Source organism: Anguilla rostrata, unplaced genomic scaffold (genome assembly GCF_018555375.3).
Source record: "Anguilla rostrata isolate EN2019 unplaced genomic scaffold, ASM1855537v3 scaf0237, whole genome shotgun sequence".
Taxonomy (NCBI): Eukaryota; Metazoa; Chordata; class Actinopteri; order Anguilliformes; family Anguillidae; genus Anguilla; species Anguilla rostrata.
In genome coordinates, this window is record NW_026985785.1 from 1 (window position 1) to 16,627 (window position 16,627).

Genomic DNA, 16,627 nt, shown 5'->3' on the forward strand with positions numbered 1-16,627 from the left:
CCAGGACAACTGAAATAGTATTTTCACCTCAAGCACATAGCACCTTTACCTCAATGTACACTGCAGCACCTTACCGTCCCACGGTTTACTTTGTATTGTTCTTTTTTCTTTATTGTACTAATTTAATTATATATCATAGGTTGCACTGCTTGCTGTGACTTATTTTAGGACTTACTTTTTTTAAACTTATTTGTATTGCTCTTTTTTTAAAATAACTGCTCTTTATGTTCTTCTCTTTTAATTTGTATTCATATGTTATATTATATTATGTTATTATTTTTATTTTATTTTTCTGTATATTCTTATTATTGAAGCGTTGTGTTGCAGTCTACAAATAGTTTGTCTCACCAGCATATCACTGTATGTACATGTATATGCATGTGACAAATAAAGCCTTTGAACTTTGAACTTTAAAACATTCTGTTTGGAGATTTCCACTGTCATCGTTTTTGGATCCTAAAAAAGAATCCAGTCTTTCTGTGAGCCAAAGAGGGTCAGAGCACATTTTATAAATGTTAATTAACCAGATTACATATTCAATCTGATCGTCTGAAAGTCAAATCAACTTCAAATATTGAAATAGAAAAAGTATATATCATACCTGTTTTAAGGGGGAACGTTTCTCTGAACTCTTCTTATCTAAACGACTTAAATACAGTGAGCAGGGAATCCTGTGAATAAATCATGAGACACAACGTAGTTAAACTCGTTTACTGCAGCTCTAACTCACAGCACATGGAGACAGAGCTTCCAGTTAAACTCATCCTCTTACTGTAGCTCTAACTCACAGCACATGGAGACAGAGCTTCCAGTTAAACTCATCCTCTTACTGCAGCTCTAACTCACAGCATAAGGAGAAAGAGCTTCCAGGTAAACTCATCTCCTTACTGCAGCTCTAACTCACAGTACATGGAGACAGAGCTTCCAGTTAAACTCATACTCTTACTGCAGCTCTAACTCACAGCACATGGTGACAGAGCTTCCAGTTGGTAAATGGACTGCATTTATATAGCGCTTTTATCCAAAGCGCTTTACAATTGATGCCTCTCATTCGCCAGAGCAGTTAGGGGCTAGGTGTCTTGCTCAAGGACACTTCGACATGCCCAGGGCGGGGTTTGAACCGGCAACCCTCCGACTGCCAGACAATCGGTCTTACCTCCTGAGCTATGTCGCCCCCTTAAACTCATTTTATTGCAGCTCTAACTCACAGCACATGGAGACAGAGCTTCCAGTTAAACTCATCCTCTTACTGCAGCTCTAACTCACAACACATGGAGACAGAGCTTCCAGTTAAACTCATCCTCTTGCTGCAGGTCTAATTCAATACAAACGTGTTTCATTACCTTTGATCACCTGTGAACTCTCCTCTGAAGTTGACTGGAAAAAGCATTGAATGATCACTCTTCATAGACAGACAGCTGGGTACAGGTGACCCAGCCCTCTCTACCCGGACCCTGTGAACAAACATGGAGACAGAGCTTCCAGTTAAACTCATCCTCTTACTGCAGCTCTAACTCACAGCACATGGAGACAGAGCTTCCAGTTAAACTCATCCTCTTACTGCAGCTCTAACTCACAGCACATGGAGACAGAGCTTCCAGTTAAACTCATCCTCTTACTGCAGCTCTAACTCACAGCACATGGAGACAGAGCTTCCAGTTAAACTCATCCTCTTACTGCAGCTCTAACTCACTGCAAATTTAGACAGAGCTTCCAGTTAAACTCATCCTCTTACTGCAGCTCTAACTCACAGCACATGGAGACAGAGCTTCCAGTTAAACTCATCCTCTTACTGCAGCTCTAACTCACAGCACATCCGAATGTGATATAAAACACATCATGACACTTTAAAATGAGTTAATACACACATGTTGACGAGAATGTGCTATCATACACCCCACTAAACCAAAAAGTAGCCACTGAGATTTACGTTTTATTCAACCATAGTGTCAGTATGAACTTGTTTCATTACCTTTGATCACCTGTGAACTCTCCTCTGAAGTTGACTGGAAAAAGCATTGAATGATCACTCTTCATAGACAGACAGCTGGGTACAGGTGACCCTGCCCTCTCTACCCGGACCCTGTGAACAAACATGGAGACAGAGCTTCCAGTTAAACTCATCCTCTTACTACAGCTCTAAAACACAGCACATGGAGACAGAGCTTCCAGTTAAACTCATCCTCTAACTGCAGCTCTAACTCACGGAACATGGAGACAGAGTATCCAGTTAAACTCATACTGTTATGGCAGTTCAAACTCACAGCACATGGAGACAGAGCTTCCAGTTAAACTCATCCTCTTACTGCAGCTCTAACTCACAGCACATGGAGACAGAGCTTCCAGTGAAACCCATCCTCTTACTGCAGCTCTAACTCACAGCACATGGAGACAGAGCTTCCAGTTAAACTCATCCTCTTACTGCAGCTCTAACTCACAGCACATGGAGACAGAGCTTCCAGTTAAACTCATCCTCTTACTGCAGCTCAAACTCACTGCAAATTTAGATTGAGCTTCCAGTTAAACTCATCCTCTAACTGCAGCTCTAACTCACAGCACATGGAGGCAGAGCTTCCAGTTAAACTCATCCTCTTACTGCAGCTCTAACTCACAGCACATCCGAATGTGATATAAAACACATCATGACACTTTAAAATGAGTTAATACACACATGTTGACGAGAATGTGCTATCATACACCCCACTAAACCAAAAAGTAGCCACTGAGATTTAAGTTTTATTCAACCGTAGTGTCAGTATGAACTTGTTTCATTACCTTTGATCACCTGTGAACTCTCCACTGAAGTTGACTGGAGGATGCATTGAACGGTCACTCTTCATAGACAGACAGCTGGGTACAGGTGACCCTGCCCTCTCTACCCGAACCCTGTGAACAAAACATGGAGACAGAGCTTCCAGTTAAACTCATCCTCTTACTACAGCTCTAAAACACAGCACATGGAAACAGAGCTTCCAGTTAAACTCATCCTCTAACTGCAGCTCTAACTCACGGAACATGGAGACAGAGTATCCAGTTAAACTCATACTGTTATGGCAGTTAAAACTCACAGCACATGGAGACAGAGCTTCCAGTTAAACTCATCCTCTTACTGCAGCTCTAACTCACAGCACATGGAGACAGAGCTTCCAGTGAAACCCATCCTCTTACTGCAGCTCTAACTCACAGCACATGGAGACAGAGCTTCCAGTTAAACTCATCCTCTTACTGCAGCTCTAACTCACAGCACATGGAGACAGAGCTTCCAGTTAAACTCATCCTCTTACTGCAGCTCGAACTCACTGCAAATTTAGATTGAGCTTCCAGTTAAACTCATCCTCTAACTGCAGCTCTAACTCACAGCACATGGAGACAGAGCTACCAGTTAAACTCATCCTCTTACTGCAGCTCTAACTCACAGCACATGGAGACAGAGCATCCAGTTAAACTCATCCTCTTACTGCAGCTCTAACTCACAGCACATGGAGACAGAGCTTCCAGTTAAACTCATCCTCTTACTGCAGCTCTAACTCACAGCACATGGAGACAGAGCTTCCATTTAAACTCACACTCTAACTGCAGCTCTAACTCACAGCACATGGAGACAGAGCTTCCAGTTAAACTCATCTTCTTACTGCAGCTCTCTAACTCACAACACATGGAGACAGAGCTTCCATTTAAACTCATGCTCTTACTGCAGCTCTAACTCACAGCACATGGAGACAGAGCTTCCAGTTAAACTCATCTTCTTACTGCAGCTCTCTAACTCACAGCACATGGAGACAGAGCTTCCAGTTAAACTCATCCTCTTACTGCAGCTCTAACTCACAGCACATGGAGACAGAGCTTCCAGTTAAACTCATCCTCTTACTGCAGCTCTAACTCACAGCACATGGAGACAGAGCTTCCAGTTGAACTCATCCTCATACTGCAGGTCTAATTCAATACAAACGTGTTTCATTACCTTTGATCACCTGTGAACTCTCCTCTGAAGCCGATTGGACGATCCATTGAAAGGTCACTCTTCATAGACAGACAGCTGGGTACAGGTGACCCAGCCCTATCTACCTGGACCCTGTGAACAAAACATGGAGACAGAGCTTCCAGTTAAATTCATCCTCTTACTGTAGCTCTAACTCACAGCACATGGAGACAGAGCTTCCAATTAAACTCATCCTCTTGCTGCAGGTCTAACTCACAGCACATGGAGACAGGGCTTCCAGTTAAACTCATCCTCTTACTGCAGCTCTAACTCAGCACATTGACTCTCTGATTCATGCATTTTTACCTCTTTCTCGCAAGGCCATGGGTTCCATCGTTAGTCTCGGTCTCCTCTGAGGAACTCATTTTAAAAACAGTGCCCCCCATTCTCAGGACACCTGAACACACCACATCAGATTCACAAGTGGGTTCTGACCCAAATTGGCAGACCTGTAAATACACACAAGAAGAACATGATAACGCACAGACATAATAATACACACAGACACACACATACATCAAATCTCATAGAACAGACAGGGACAAATCTGGAATTTAACTGAGCCATAAACTTGTACAGTAATACAATTCCTTCCAAAATATTCTGCACAGATGATAACAATTACTAAGAACACCAGTACCAGTGCTGAGGTATATTTTCATTGTCCAACATATGGAATATATTTAATGATATAAATGATATAATGGAAACTACCAAAATGACACATTTCTTTACAAAAATTGTGCGTCACAATTATTGGCACCCCTGTATTTGGTACTGTGTGCACCCTCCCCTTGCAGGGATAATGGCACTGAGTCTTTTTACATAACGTCTCATAAGACCAGAGAACACATTGGGAGGGATCTTAGACTCTTCCTCCACCCACAATCTTTCCAGATCCTGATGTCTTTGTTGATCCGTGCTCATGGGCTGTGCTGTTCAATTGAGTCACAGGTTTTCAGGGAGTTTCAGCAGTCTTTAGACTGTTGTAGCCATTGCACAATGATGCTTCTGCATCATTAACCTATTTATTTGTGGATTTTAATGTGAATTTGGGGTCATTGTCTTGCTGAAAGATCCACTAGTTTCAGTCTTCTGGCAGAGGTAGTCAGGTTTAGGGCTAAATTGTCCTGGTACTTGGGTAGAGTTCACGATGCTGCTTTCCTTAACAAGGGCCCTAGGACCAGTGTGAGCAAAGTAGCCCCATAACATTAAAGATCCACCACCGTATTTTTCTTTTCAGTATATGCATCCTTAAATCCATCCTACATCATATTCCTGGACATGGTTGTGAGGGGGGCTGGAGCCTGTCCCAGCATGCATTGGGCAAGAGGCAGGAAAAAACCCTGAACAGTTCACCAGTCCATCACAGGGCACACACACCATGCACTTATACACTCATACAGTCAAGCAATTTAGTGTCTCCAATTAGCTTAACCTGCATGTCTTTGGACTGTGGGAGGAAGCCCATGCAGACATGGGATGAGAATATGCAAACTCCATGCACACCACCATGCTGCCCTCCAGCAGTTTTAAACTTCTTAATTATTGCCCTCACAGTAGTAACTAGCATCTTCAGTTTATTTTTTGATCCATTGCCTGATTTTCAAAGGCCAGCAACCATTTTAATTTCGTCCGACAGTTCTTTGTTTTTCTGTGCGGCGAAGATGAAAAATGGGTTTCAGGAGGTTGTTCTCAGTTTAATCCTCTAGTGAAACAGGAAGCCATGGAAGGCCACAAGAGTTTCTCTTAATATTGGTGTAGATTTATTTTGATTTCTAAGAATTTTTAGGGGTGCTAATTATTTTATATATATATATATATATATATTTGGGAAATAACCCTACCTGAATCCAACCGTCACACTAGAGGGCGCCAGTTCCCCCAATCTTAGTTTGTTTTCTGTGCCTGTTTAATGCTAATTAAGGTGTTGTGTCGCAAACATTTAATAGCCTGACCAGACTCACATTACAGGTACCTGTAACTGATTTATGACTAGTCAAAGAGCTAATTTAAGATCCAACTGCATTTTCACTCATCAAAAAACTTAATCTCGAATTAGCCTACATTTTGCTAGTAAGATTGAAGTCACTTGCGCCATTCAGTTGTATGGGACCTCCACTTAAGATATCTACAATTCAGTTTTGACTATCCAAAACGTGAATTCCAGATACTGTATCGCCATTTCAATTATGACTAGTTATAACTCAAATTAGAGATATCTCCACATTAGTTCTGACTTAGTCATAATTTCAGTTAAAGATCTTTCATTCCTCGTGATTTAAGAGGTCAGGTAACGGGGGACCAGGACCCAAACGCAGAGTGGGAAAAACACCAGCAACTCCAAAAAGGCAAATCCAATCAAAGACTTTACTCTCATACAGGTAACAGAAAAGAGGGAACAAAAACAAGGCCAATTTCAAAAACAAAAACAGCAGAATTTTCACAAAAAAAAAAAAAAAACACAAAACACACAAGGAAACAGAACACGGGCAAGGCAGAACCGCGGACAGAAACAGACGTGCAGATACTCTCAGGCAGAAACACAAGGAACCAGCACCCAAGTCAGGGTAACAGAGAACTTAAATAGCCACAAAGATAACAAGACACAGGTGAACTCAAAGCACAATCAAACCAGAGCAAGGAGGGATAACGAGACACAAAGAAAAACAATGACAGAATAATTGAAAACAATAATACAATTAACACAGCGGTAACTAAAGAGGGAGCAAACTAAAATACAAACTGATGTACCGCCATCTGGCGGCCCAGAAAAGGAAAAAACAGAAACAGAAAAAGGCAGAATCCTGACAATATCTAAATGATCTTTTTTGATACCTGAATCTAAGATATTACTAGCCAAAATATGGCAACCATTTTAACTTGTGCGGTTTCACATTACAGATATTTGTCATTAATTTATGACTAGTCAAAACGCTAATTTAAGATATCTCTAATTGTATTTTGACAAGTCAAAACGCTCATTAAACATCTCTAATTAGATTTTGACTAGTTTCGCCACTAAGTTCTATGTAACTCCAATTAAAGATATCTACAATTCAGTTTTGACTATCTAAAACGTGAATTCCAGATATCACCACTTAAATTATGACTCTTAGCAAGTATGAAGCAGCCATTACCCATAGTCGGACACCGAGCGAAACCTGTGCCGTCAAGACTAGTTTATGCATAGCCGCGTTTCCATCGCAGGAACTTTACCCCGGAACTAGGAACCTTTTGAGGAACTCAGTGCGTTTCCACCGCAGGAACTAGGGTCTAAATTTCGTTTATTTTACCCCCCAAAAAGTACCTGCTCGGGGGGTAGTACTTTCCGAAAGTACAGGAACCTTTTGGGTGGAGCTTGCAGCGCTGAACATTTCTGATTGGTCGAGTACTCGCAGCATTTTTTTGTATCTATTTTCAACCGCCATGTTTGAAAATATGCAGCCGCAAATCAATTTATCTTCATAATAACTTCAAATCAAACTTGTATGTTATGCGGCGCAGTAGCCTAGTTTTGGTTATAGCCTGCCAACGTCTTGGATTTATAAAGTGTGCTCTTCTGTTCTTTTCTTGATTTAGTATTCGTTTTATAAAATGCTAAGCATTTGTGCTGGGACAGCATATTACGTAGGCTACCAAAACATTCAAACAGATTTATTCGGTTGCTGAATATTTTCCGGATTTTCTTTGTTAGCCCGTTGTAATTGACTCAAAACGTTTGATACAGTTATGTGAGGTATACGGTAGTTCTGCGTAATTAACATTGGTGATACAGTAAAAGCAAACTGGAAATCACCTTCCGCACTTTTTGTCAGGGTAAAATAACAGGTTAATTCTAGTAATCGTCCCTTTAGCTTTTTCAGACTGCCGTAATGTTACTCCATTTTACTGCCATTCTTCAATTCCACGAAAAGACCAGGAAGACTATGGACTAATTTATGGTGCATGGTTCGCATCTGGAGGGCACACTTCGCTGCTCGGCTAGCAGTAACTTTGAAGAAAAGCAAACGGTGGCTGTACCACTACTAATTTAAATTTTCACGCAAGTCCGAGTTTTCGTTCTATTCTTGTCATTTTGCGATTAGCCTATATGGAATTGACGATGAGAAAGTAATCAAACAGCAAATTGTTTACAACGTGTGCATGTTTTCTGCTGTTGTTGCCAGTTATATTGGAAATGTGAATGCATTCTGTCACTTCGGATGTCAAGACATGAAAGCGAATGTTCGCATAAAAACATAATGAATGTGTTTGAGAGGATATATAAAACAGTTACAATCTGACTATTGGCCTGTTATATACTATTTGTTGCATAACAACGGTCCAAGTTCAACTACCAACGACATTTTTGCTTGACAACGGTAAAATATGCCCAAACGGCTGCAGAAGAATATTTCAATTCCAGGTGATTAAATATATAAAAATCAATAAATACAAAAGTAACCATATACAGTCATTGTTGGTAGCCCGTTGTATATAAGTGGAATAAACCCCTCCGGGCTGTCCCGGTTATTAGAAAATAATGTAGGCTACTTCGGTGGTAGTATGGGGTTACAGAAGAAATCATAGGACAGATGGACCGACGACAACGTCGCTTTTTCATACGTCAGTGGACTAATTTGCCTAATCTTCGCGGGACTTTAGACCGCGGTGGAAACACAGACAACCATGGGCTGAAGGAACCTTTTAGTTCCTGGTAAAGTAGTTCCTGGGACTGAAAGTTCAGGGTAATTTTGGTGGAAACGCGGCTCATGTCTACGGTTAGAACCCCTGGTTCTCGCGCACCAATCAGAAGCCAGTACCCAGTGTTAGGAGGAAGTTGGACAGGTTGCCAATGATGGACGCTTTTTCACTATTTTCTTATAATAATGTGTGTCTGCATTGTTCCATGTCCGTTTACGCTATGAACAAACAGTTTGAAACAAAGCACCACTTGTCAGAAATACATATATGAATTGGAAGGTCAGCTAACCTTATTTTTTTCCTAGTGGGAAAACTAGACCTTCTCCGGCTAGCCTGCCCACAGACCAGAGACTGTATAGACAGACATCCCCAGTCAGCCTGCGAGAGTAGGCAGTAAACTGTCGCGATATCGTCATCCAGTGCCGAATTGCCCCATTTTATTCACTCGAACAGGGTAATGTTTATTAAAGTCGTCCTAATATGTCCATATATGTTTGGATGGACATGACATTTCGCAAAAAGGTAGTTTAATCATCCTAAATACCAGACACCTACTCCCCCCCCTCAAAGAACAGGATGGGACAAACTCCGCAAAAGGGAGCATATGTCCGGGTTTGGGATGATATACAACTATCTCATAAAAAAACACATTTTCAACATACAAAAATGCCAAGTTACTCACACATACAAGACATACACCGTCTATAACTCATTCATTCAGACTGCCAAAATCCAGGCCTGCCATTAAAAGTATTGATATCAAAATGACGCCAAGTTACGGTACTACAAACAATATAGGCTATCTTGCCTCACCGAAATTAAATACGATGTATTCCAAAGCAATGCTACCCAATATTTCCTCAATTCTTTCAAGTCACTTGGCCCTGTGTTTTGTAATCTTAACATTTTACAATGTCATGCAAACTTTGTGTCAGATCAACGTGTAACGTGTAACGTGTGAAATCTATTGCACAGATATGCTTTTGTCATGTTCAGTACTAGTAGTTATAATTATGAGTGAGTCATGATTTTAAATGTAATGTTTTAATGGGGAGTTGCAGGACGTACATACGTAGTAGTTGTGTGTATGTGGCTAGATAGAGAACAGGGCGAGGTAACATGAATGTAGAAACATGGCATTTGCTGATAAGAAGGTTTTGTACAGTAGCCAAGTGAAGAAATATAGTTAGTAGAAATGGCACAGTGGTGAACTGGTGTAACTTTTTAATAAAAGGAATACATTTGCCGTCATGAAATGCATATGGGTGGCCGTGAGTGAGTTTTGGTAAAGCAAATATAAAGCGTAAGAAAACGTGAGTGTAAAAGAGGAAATTATCTGCCTGAGGGCGAGGCGGGATTCAATCCTTCACCCGGAGGTTTACCAGTCTGTGACTTTGTTAGTACAGCACCATGACATAGCTATGAAATGCGTGAAATATCATTAGCAAACCTGTCCGTGGTTTTAAAGAAGAACACAGGCCAGTAACCATCCCGAGCTCCCGTTGAATCCATATGGCTTTGCAATATTGTAGTCGGTTAATAACTGAACGTGCAGACGGTACGTCATAATGCAGTGTACACGTTCGGTGAACGGCGGGTAGATATGGTGCAAAAGCAATAATTGAGAAGTAGTAGACAATTATTAGTGAGGGTAAAAGCAGGTTAAAGAAACGTGTTCCGAGCAGGGCTTGAACTAAGGACCCCACGTTCCCAAGACTGTAACCTTGCCCTCTAGGCCACAGGCAGACCAGCTGTTTAAACTGGAAATGTTTCAGAATAAAAAGGTATGGGTATTTTGCGTGTGTATGCGAGTTTTTGATTGGGTCGTGTAGGTGAAGATTTGGCTGGTGTCGGTAAAATGTCCAATGGGGAGACATGTTGTTAGTGGGATAGGCGGCAGGAAAAATTGTCATGTTCCGGTGTTCCTGTCTGTGTTTCCCCTGTTGGGCCGCCAGATGGCGGCACTTCTGTTTTGTGTCCTGCTCCCTCCCTGTTAATTGTATGATTGTTTCATTGTCTCGTTATCCCATCATTGTTCCCACCTGTGTCTTGTTATCCCCTCCTTCTGGTTTGATTGTTTTTTGAGTTCACCTGTGTCTTGTTACCCCTTGTCTATTTAAGTTCTCTGTTCCCTTGACTCGGGTGCTGGTTCCTTGCGTTTGTTCTTCCTTGTGTTTGTTGCCTTTTAATGTTCAGACCATTTATACCTGCCTGCGTTTTTTTTACCTGTTTGTGTTTGTTCCCGAGTTGTGTTTGTTCCCTGACTTTGATGTACCTGCCTGCTTGTGTTTGTTCCCTGACTTCTATGTACCTGCCTGCTTGTATTTGTTCCCTGACTTCCATGTACCTGCCTACTTGTGTGTGTTCCCTGACTTCCATGTACCTGCCTGCTTGAGTTTTGTTCCTGACTAGTTTTGTTCCTGACTTGTTTTGTTCCTGACTTGTTTTGTTCCTGACTTGTTTTGTTCCTGACTTGTTTTGTTCCTGACTTGTTTTGTTCCTGACTTGTTTTGTTCCTGACTTGTTTTGTTCCTGACTTGTTTTGTTCCTGACTTGTTAATTTGCCCTTGTGTTCTGCCTACCTGCGTTCTGCCCTGACCGTGTTCTGCCCTGCCCGTGTTTGAGTTCCTCTTGTTTTCTGTTATTTAGAGATTTTTTGAGTTCGTGTTTTTTCCCTTTGTGGCCTTGTCTGTTCCCTGCTTGTTTGCCTGTCTTTAGTAAAGTCTTTGTTCCCCTCCCATTTTGGATTTGTGTTTTCTTTTCCCTCTGCGTTTGGGTTCCCCCTACCCGCGCCGTGACAGAAGGAACCAGCCAGTGTGGGACACAGCAGAGTTTTTTTTTTATTTATTTTTTTTTATTGTTTAACATGCCATTGGGGTGGTGGGATCTTGAGCCTCCCAGTGCCCGGGGCGGGCGGTCGCGGAGGCGCCGTGGTCGGGCTGCCTCCCGGTCGGCCGGACCTCCAGCTGATCAGCAGGCGGATCCTGACCCTTTTGAGGGGTCTCGGCTTGCCATTTTTCCGGGGTCCCGCCGGTCCCGTCCGGCTGCCCAGCCGGGTTCCCTACAGCTGTGGTCTGTGTTCCTGTCGCCTGCTCCACCCCAAGTCCCGGAGGGGCCTTCACGGCCTGCTCTGCCCCGAGTGCCGGAGGGACCTTCACGGCCTGCTCTGCCCCGAGTGCCGGAGGGACCTTCACGGCCTGCTCTGCCCCGAGTGCCGGAGTGGCCTTCACGGCCTGCTCTGCCTCAAGTCCCGGAGCGGCCTTCACGGCTTGCTCTGCCTCAAGTCCCGGAGCGGCCTTCACGGCCTGCTCTGCCTCAAGTCCCGGAGCGGCCTTCACGGCCTGCTCTGCCTCAAGTCCCGGAGCGGCCATCACGGCCTGCTCTGCCCCAAGTCCCGGAGCGGCCATCACGGCCTGCTCTGCCTCATGTCCCGGAGGGGCCCCCAGATCCGCCTCGAGCCCCGGAGAGGCTCCCAGATCCGCCTCGAGCCCCGGAGAGGCTCCAGAGCCGCCTCGAGCCCCGGAGAGGCTCCCAGATCCGCCTCGAGCCCCGGAGAGGCTCCCAGAGCCGCCTCGAGCCCCGGAGAGGCTCCCAGAGCCGCCTCGAGCCCCGGAGAGGCCCCCAGAGCCGCCTCCAGCCCCGGAGGTCCTGCCTGCTCTGACCCTTCCGCGGAGGCCGCCTGCTACACCCAAGTTTCGGGCTGTACTTGTGCCTCGAGCCCCGGGGGGGCCTCCGGAGCCGCCTCAAGCCCCAGGGGAGCCTCCGCAGCCGCCTCGAGTCCCGGGGGGGCCTCCGGAGCCGTCCAGAGCTCCGGAGAGGCCTCCAGAGCCGTCCAGAGCCCCGGAGAGGACAACGGTCCCATGTGTTGTCCCGCAGGGGCCGCCGCAGACTGCTCTGGCCGCCGCGCAGGCTAAGCCGCCTGCCTTGCCCCCTAGCGTTCGTGCTCCCCCTGGCGTTCGTTCTCCCCCTAGCGTTCGTGCTCCCCCTAGTGTTCTCGCGCCCCCCAGTGTCCGTTCTTTCCCTAATGTTCTCGCTCCCCCTAGTGTCCACACCTTGCCCCCTGGCGTTCGTGCTTCCCCTGGCGTTCGTGCTTCCCCTGGCGTTCGTGCTTCCCCTGGCGTTCGTGCTCCCCCTGGCGTTTGTGCTTCCCCTAGTGTTCTCACGCCCCCCAGCGTCCGTTCTTTTCCTAGTGTTCTCGCTCCCCTAGTGTCCACACCTTGCCCCCTGGCGTTCGTGCTTCCCCTGGCGTTCGTGCTTCCCCTAGTGTTCTCGCTCCCCCTAGTGTTCGCCCTTCCCCCAGTGATCGTCTCTCCCCCGGTGTCGTCGCTTCCCCCAGTGGTCGCCTCTTCCCCGGAGTCTGTCCTCCCCCCAGTGATCGTCTCTTCCCTGGAGTCCGTCCTCCCCCCAGTGGTCGTCCCTCCCCCGGTCTCGTCGCTCCCCCTGGTGTCCATTCTCCCTTTGGTGTTCGTCCTCCCAACCGTGTGTCCGTGTGTTCCCCGGCCCCCCTGTCTAATTGTCTGCCCGCCTGTTTGTCTGTTGGTCTACCCGTATGTGTGTCAGCCAGTTTGTTGGCCTGTTTGTCTGCCCCCCAAGCCGTCAGCCCATCGGCCAACGTGTTTGCCCGCCTGTCTGCCTGTCTGTCAGTGTGCCAGTCCGCGTGTGTTTTGTCTTGTTTGCCTGTGTGTCAGTCCCTATGTCAGTTGTTGGGCTCCCCCCTCGCCTTCCCTGTCTGCCTGTCCCTTTGTGTGTCCGTCGGTGTCGCCGTGTGCCTCCCCGCCTGCTTGTCCCTGTGTCTGTCCTTGTAGGTCTCCCGATTGTGCCAGTATCTGGCAGTCTGTTTCCCCCTCAGTCTTGTCCAACCCAGTCCAGTGTTGTCGTGCCCCGTCTCAGTCCTGTCCTGTATGTCTGCCTTGCCCCTGGTTTCCTGAGTCCCCCCTGGTTTCCTGAGTCCCCGTGTCGCCCGGAGTGCGGGCCCTGAATTTCCCCGTGTCGCCCGGAGTGCGGGCCCTGAATTTCCCCGTGTCGCCCGATGTGCGGGCCCTGAGTCTCCCCCGTGTCGCCCGAGGTGCGGGCCCTGAGATTCCCCCGTCCGAGTCCAGTCCCGAGTCCTGCGTCCCGTTCCAGTCCCGAGTCCCGTCCTGTTCCTGTCCAGTCCTGTTTCTGCCCCGAGTTCCCGTCCAGCCCCGAGTTCCCCTCCAGCCCCGAGTCTTGTTCTTGTCTTGTTCCTGTCCTGTCCAGCCCAGCCCTGAGTCTTGTCCTGTCCAGTCTTGTTCCTGCCCCAGTCCTGTTCCTGCTCTGTGTCCAGTCCCTGTTCCTGTCAGAGTCCTGTTCCCGTGTTCTGTCCCTGTTCTTGTCTTGTCCTGTCTCCAGCCCCCACCCTCTGTTGACTCCCTCCCCGGGTCGGCCTCCTGGGACGTCAGGAGCCGTCCCTTGGGGGGGGGGTACTGTCATGTTCCGGTGTTCCTGTCTGTGTTTCCCCTGTTGGGCCGCCAGATGGCGGCACTTCTGTTTTGTGTCCTGCTCCCTCCCTGTTAATTGTATGATTGTTTCATTGTCTCGTTATCCCATCATTGTTCCCACCTGTGTCTTGTTATCCCCTCCTTCTGGTTTGATTGTTTTTTGAGTTCACCTGTGTCTTGTTACCCCTTGTCTATTTAAGTTCTCTGTTCCCTTGACTCGGGTGCTGGTTCCTTGCGTTTGTTCTTCCTTGTGTTTGTTGCCTTTTAATGTTCAGACCATTTATACCTGCCTGCGTTTTTTTACCTGTTTGTGTTTGTTCCCGAGTTGTGTTTGTTCCCTGACTTTGATGTACCTGCCTGCTTGTGTTTGTTCCCTGACTTCTATGTACCTGCCTGCTTGTATTTGTTCCCTGACTTCCATGTACCTGCCTACTTGTGTGTGTTCCCTGACTTCCATGTACCTGCCTGCTTGAGTTTTGTTCCTGACTAGTTTTGTTCCTGACTTGTTTTGTTCCTGACTTGTTTTGTTCCTGACTTGTTTTGTTCCTGACTTGTTTTGTTCCTGACTTGTTTTGTTCCTGACTTGTTTTGTTCCTGACTTGTTTTGTTCCTGACTTGTTTTGTTCCTGACTTGTTTTGTTCCTGACTTGTTAATTTGCCCTTGTGTTCTGCCTACCTGCGTTCTGCCCTGACCGTGTTCTACCCTGCCCGTGTTTGAGTTCCTCTTGTTTTCTGTTATTTAGAGTTTTTTTGAGTTCGTGTTTTTCCCTTTGTGGCCTTGTCTGTTCCCTGCTTGTTTGCCTGTCTTTAGTAAAGTCTTTGTTCCCCTCCCATTTTGGATTTGTGTTTTCTTTTCCCTCTGCGTTTGGGTTCCCCTACCCGCGCCGTGACAAAAATAAGAATGAGAAAAAGAAGAAGAAGAAAGAGAAGAAGGAAAAAACGCAAAATCCCCTTGGTTTGGGGCTTTATTGTGTGGACATGTGAAGTTGTTTATGAAATCTGTCTGTTGAAATGGGGTCAGAATGTACAGAATTTAATGTTTTTAAGGGCTGAGTGTCTGTGGCTGTTGTGGTTATTTCTGTGGGGAACCCTGAAAAGTGCCAAACTCTCAGTGCTGTATAGGTATGGGGCATGCCCCCGCCAAGGCGTAACTTGGCGGGATGGCATACCTGCCATCCCAATGAGTAAGATGATAACATGTATTGGGATGTTATTTTTAGTGACTTGCAAGAACTGAGGAAATATTGGGTAGCATTGCTTTGGAATACATCTCATTTCATTTCGGTGAGGAAAGATAGCCTATATGTTTGTAGTATCGTAACTTGGCGACATTTGGATATCAATACTTTTAATGGCAGGCCTGGATTTTGGCAGTCTGAATGAATGAGTTATAGACGGTGTATGTCTTGTATGTGTGAGTAACTTGGCATTTTTGTACGTTGAAAACGTGTTTTTTTATGAGATCATATGTACCGTTATCTGTGTTGTCTATTTTACCTGCTATGGACCTCTTTTTAAGATGAGTCTTGAATAAAGTTGAAATGAAATTAAATATAGAGTAATCTCTGCCTAATATAATCACTCCACTGTATATTTTGCCTCAATATTGCAAACCAATTAATGTGATTTAGTAATGGGAATTATTTCCTATGAAACATAAAAGAATAAGTAACAACCTCTTGTTTAAACACAAAATCTGGGTTTATACTGCAGCGTCAACAACAAGCGACAAGTCCTGTGACCTCCGACTCGCTAGGTTACCTCCTCACGAGGTAGAATTGGTCAAGGAATATCAAAGAGGCTACAGAAGTAAACTTTCTGAAAGGTTATTTCAATATTACTTTCTGGTCTAAATGGTATGTTCGGACTCCGTGTGAGCTCTTAGCTTATCAGGCTACGCATTAAACACCATTTTATTGGATTGTCAGTTTTTCTGAATTACGATGGTTAATGCGATTATACTTGCAGATTCCCATCCTCCCCGCATCCCTTTACCTTCAGCTTCTTTACCTCAGTTCCACTCCACAACAGACGGTTTACTCCGTTTTTAATATTTAATTTAATTCCTTCTTTCCTGGGGATTCTTTCTCTCCGTTTTTAAAATGGCCGTTAAGTTTCAGTTCTCTTTGGACCGCATTTCCTTACTTACTGGCTCAACGAATGTTCGATGGGCGGAGTTTTATATATTTATACTATTTCTTAGCTGAAGCAGTCACGGTATTTAATAAGTTATGCAGAAGAAACAAATATTTCATCTATGTGGATCTTTGCCAAATTTTAGCACATAGCCTTCATATATCAGGCCTAATCAACAACTCGTGAATTATAATGTTGCAATTTAACGTTCTCCAATATAATGGTGTGACCTGTAGGCTGAATACACAAATAAGCCTTTTTGATTATAACAAAGAATTTCAAGACAAATGGCCTACTACAGACAGCAAATTAAATAAATAAATAATTTAACACTCCACCAGTCTCCCTGCCATAGTCACTGACCCTT

At 45.1% G+C, this 16,627-nt stretch overlaps 2 long non-coding RNA genes across 3 annotated transcripts; both read right to left on the minus strand.

The window, feature by feature from the left end:
* Positions 1-30: 30 nt before the first annotated feature.
* Positions 31-16,238, minus strand: LOC135246376 (uncharacterized). Of its 2 annotated transcripts, XR_010327646.1 has the most exons (7): positions 16,135-16,238; positions 4,286-4,428; positions 3,962-4,072; positions 2,776-2,886; positions 1,973-2,083; positions 1,344-1,454; positions 31-671 (listed from the first exon to the last, which is right to left on the minus strand). It is a non-coding gene; the product is annotated as an uncharacterized LOC135246376 (long non-coding RNA). The 2 variants fall into 2 exon arrangements; XR_010327647.1 differs by lacking the exon at positions 4,286-4,428.
* LOC135246377 (uncharacterized) lies at positions 14,432-14,990 on the minus strand. Its single transcript, XR_010327648.1, has 2 exons — positions 14,586-14,990; positions 14,432-14,513 (listed from the first exon to the last, which is right to left on the minus strand). It is a non-coding gene; the product is annotated as an uncharacterized LOC135246377 (long non-coding RNA).
* Positions 16,239-16,627: the final 389 nt, after the last annotated feature.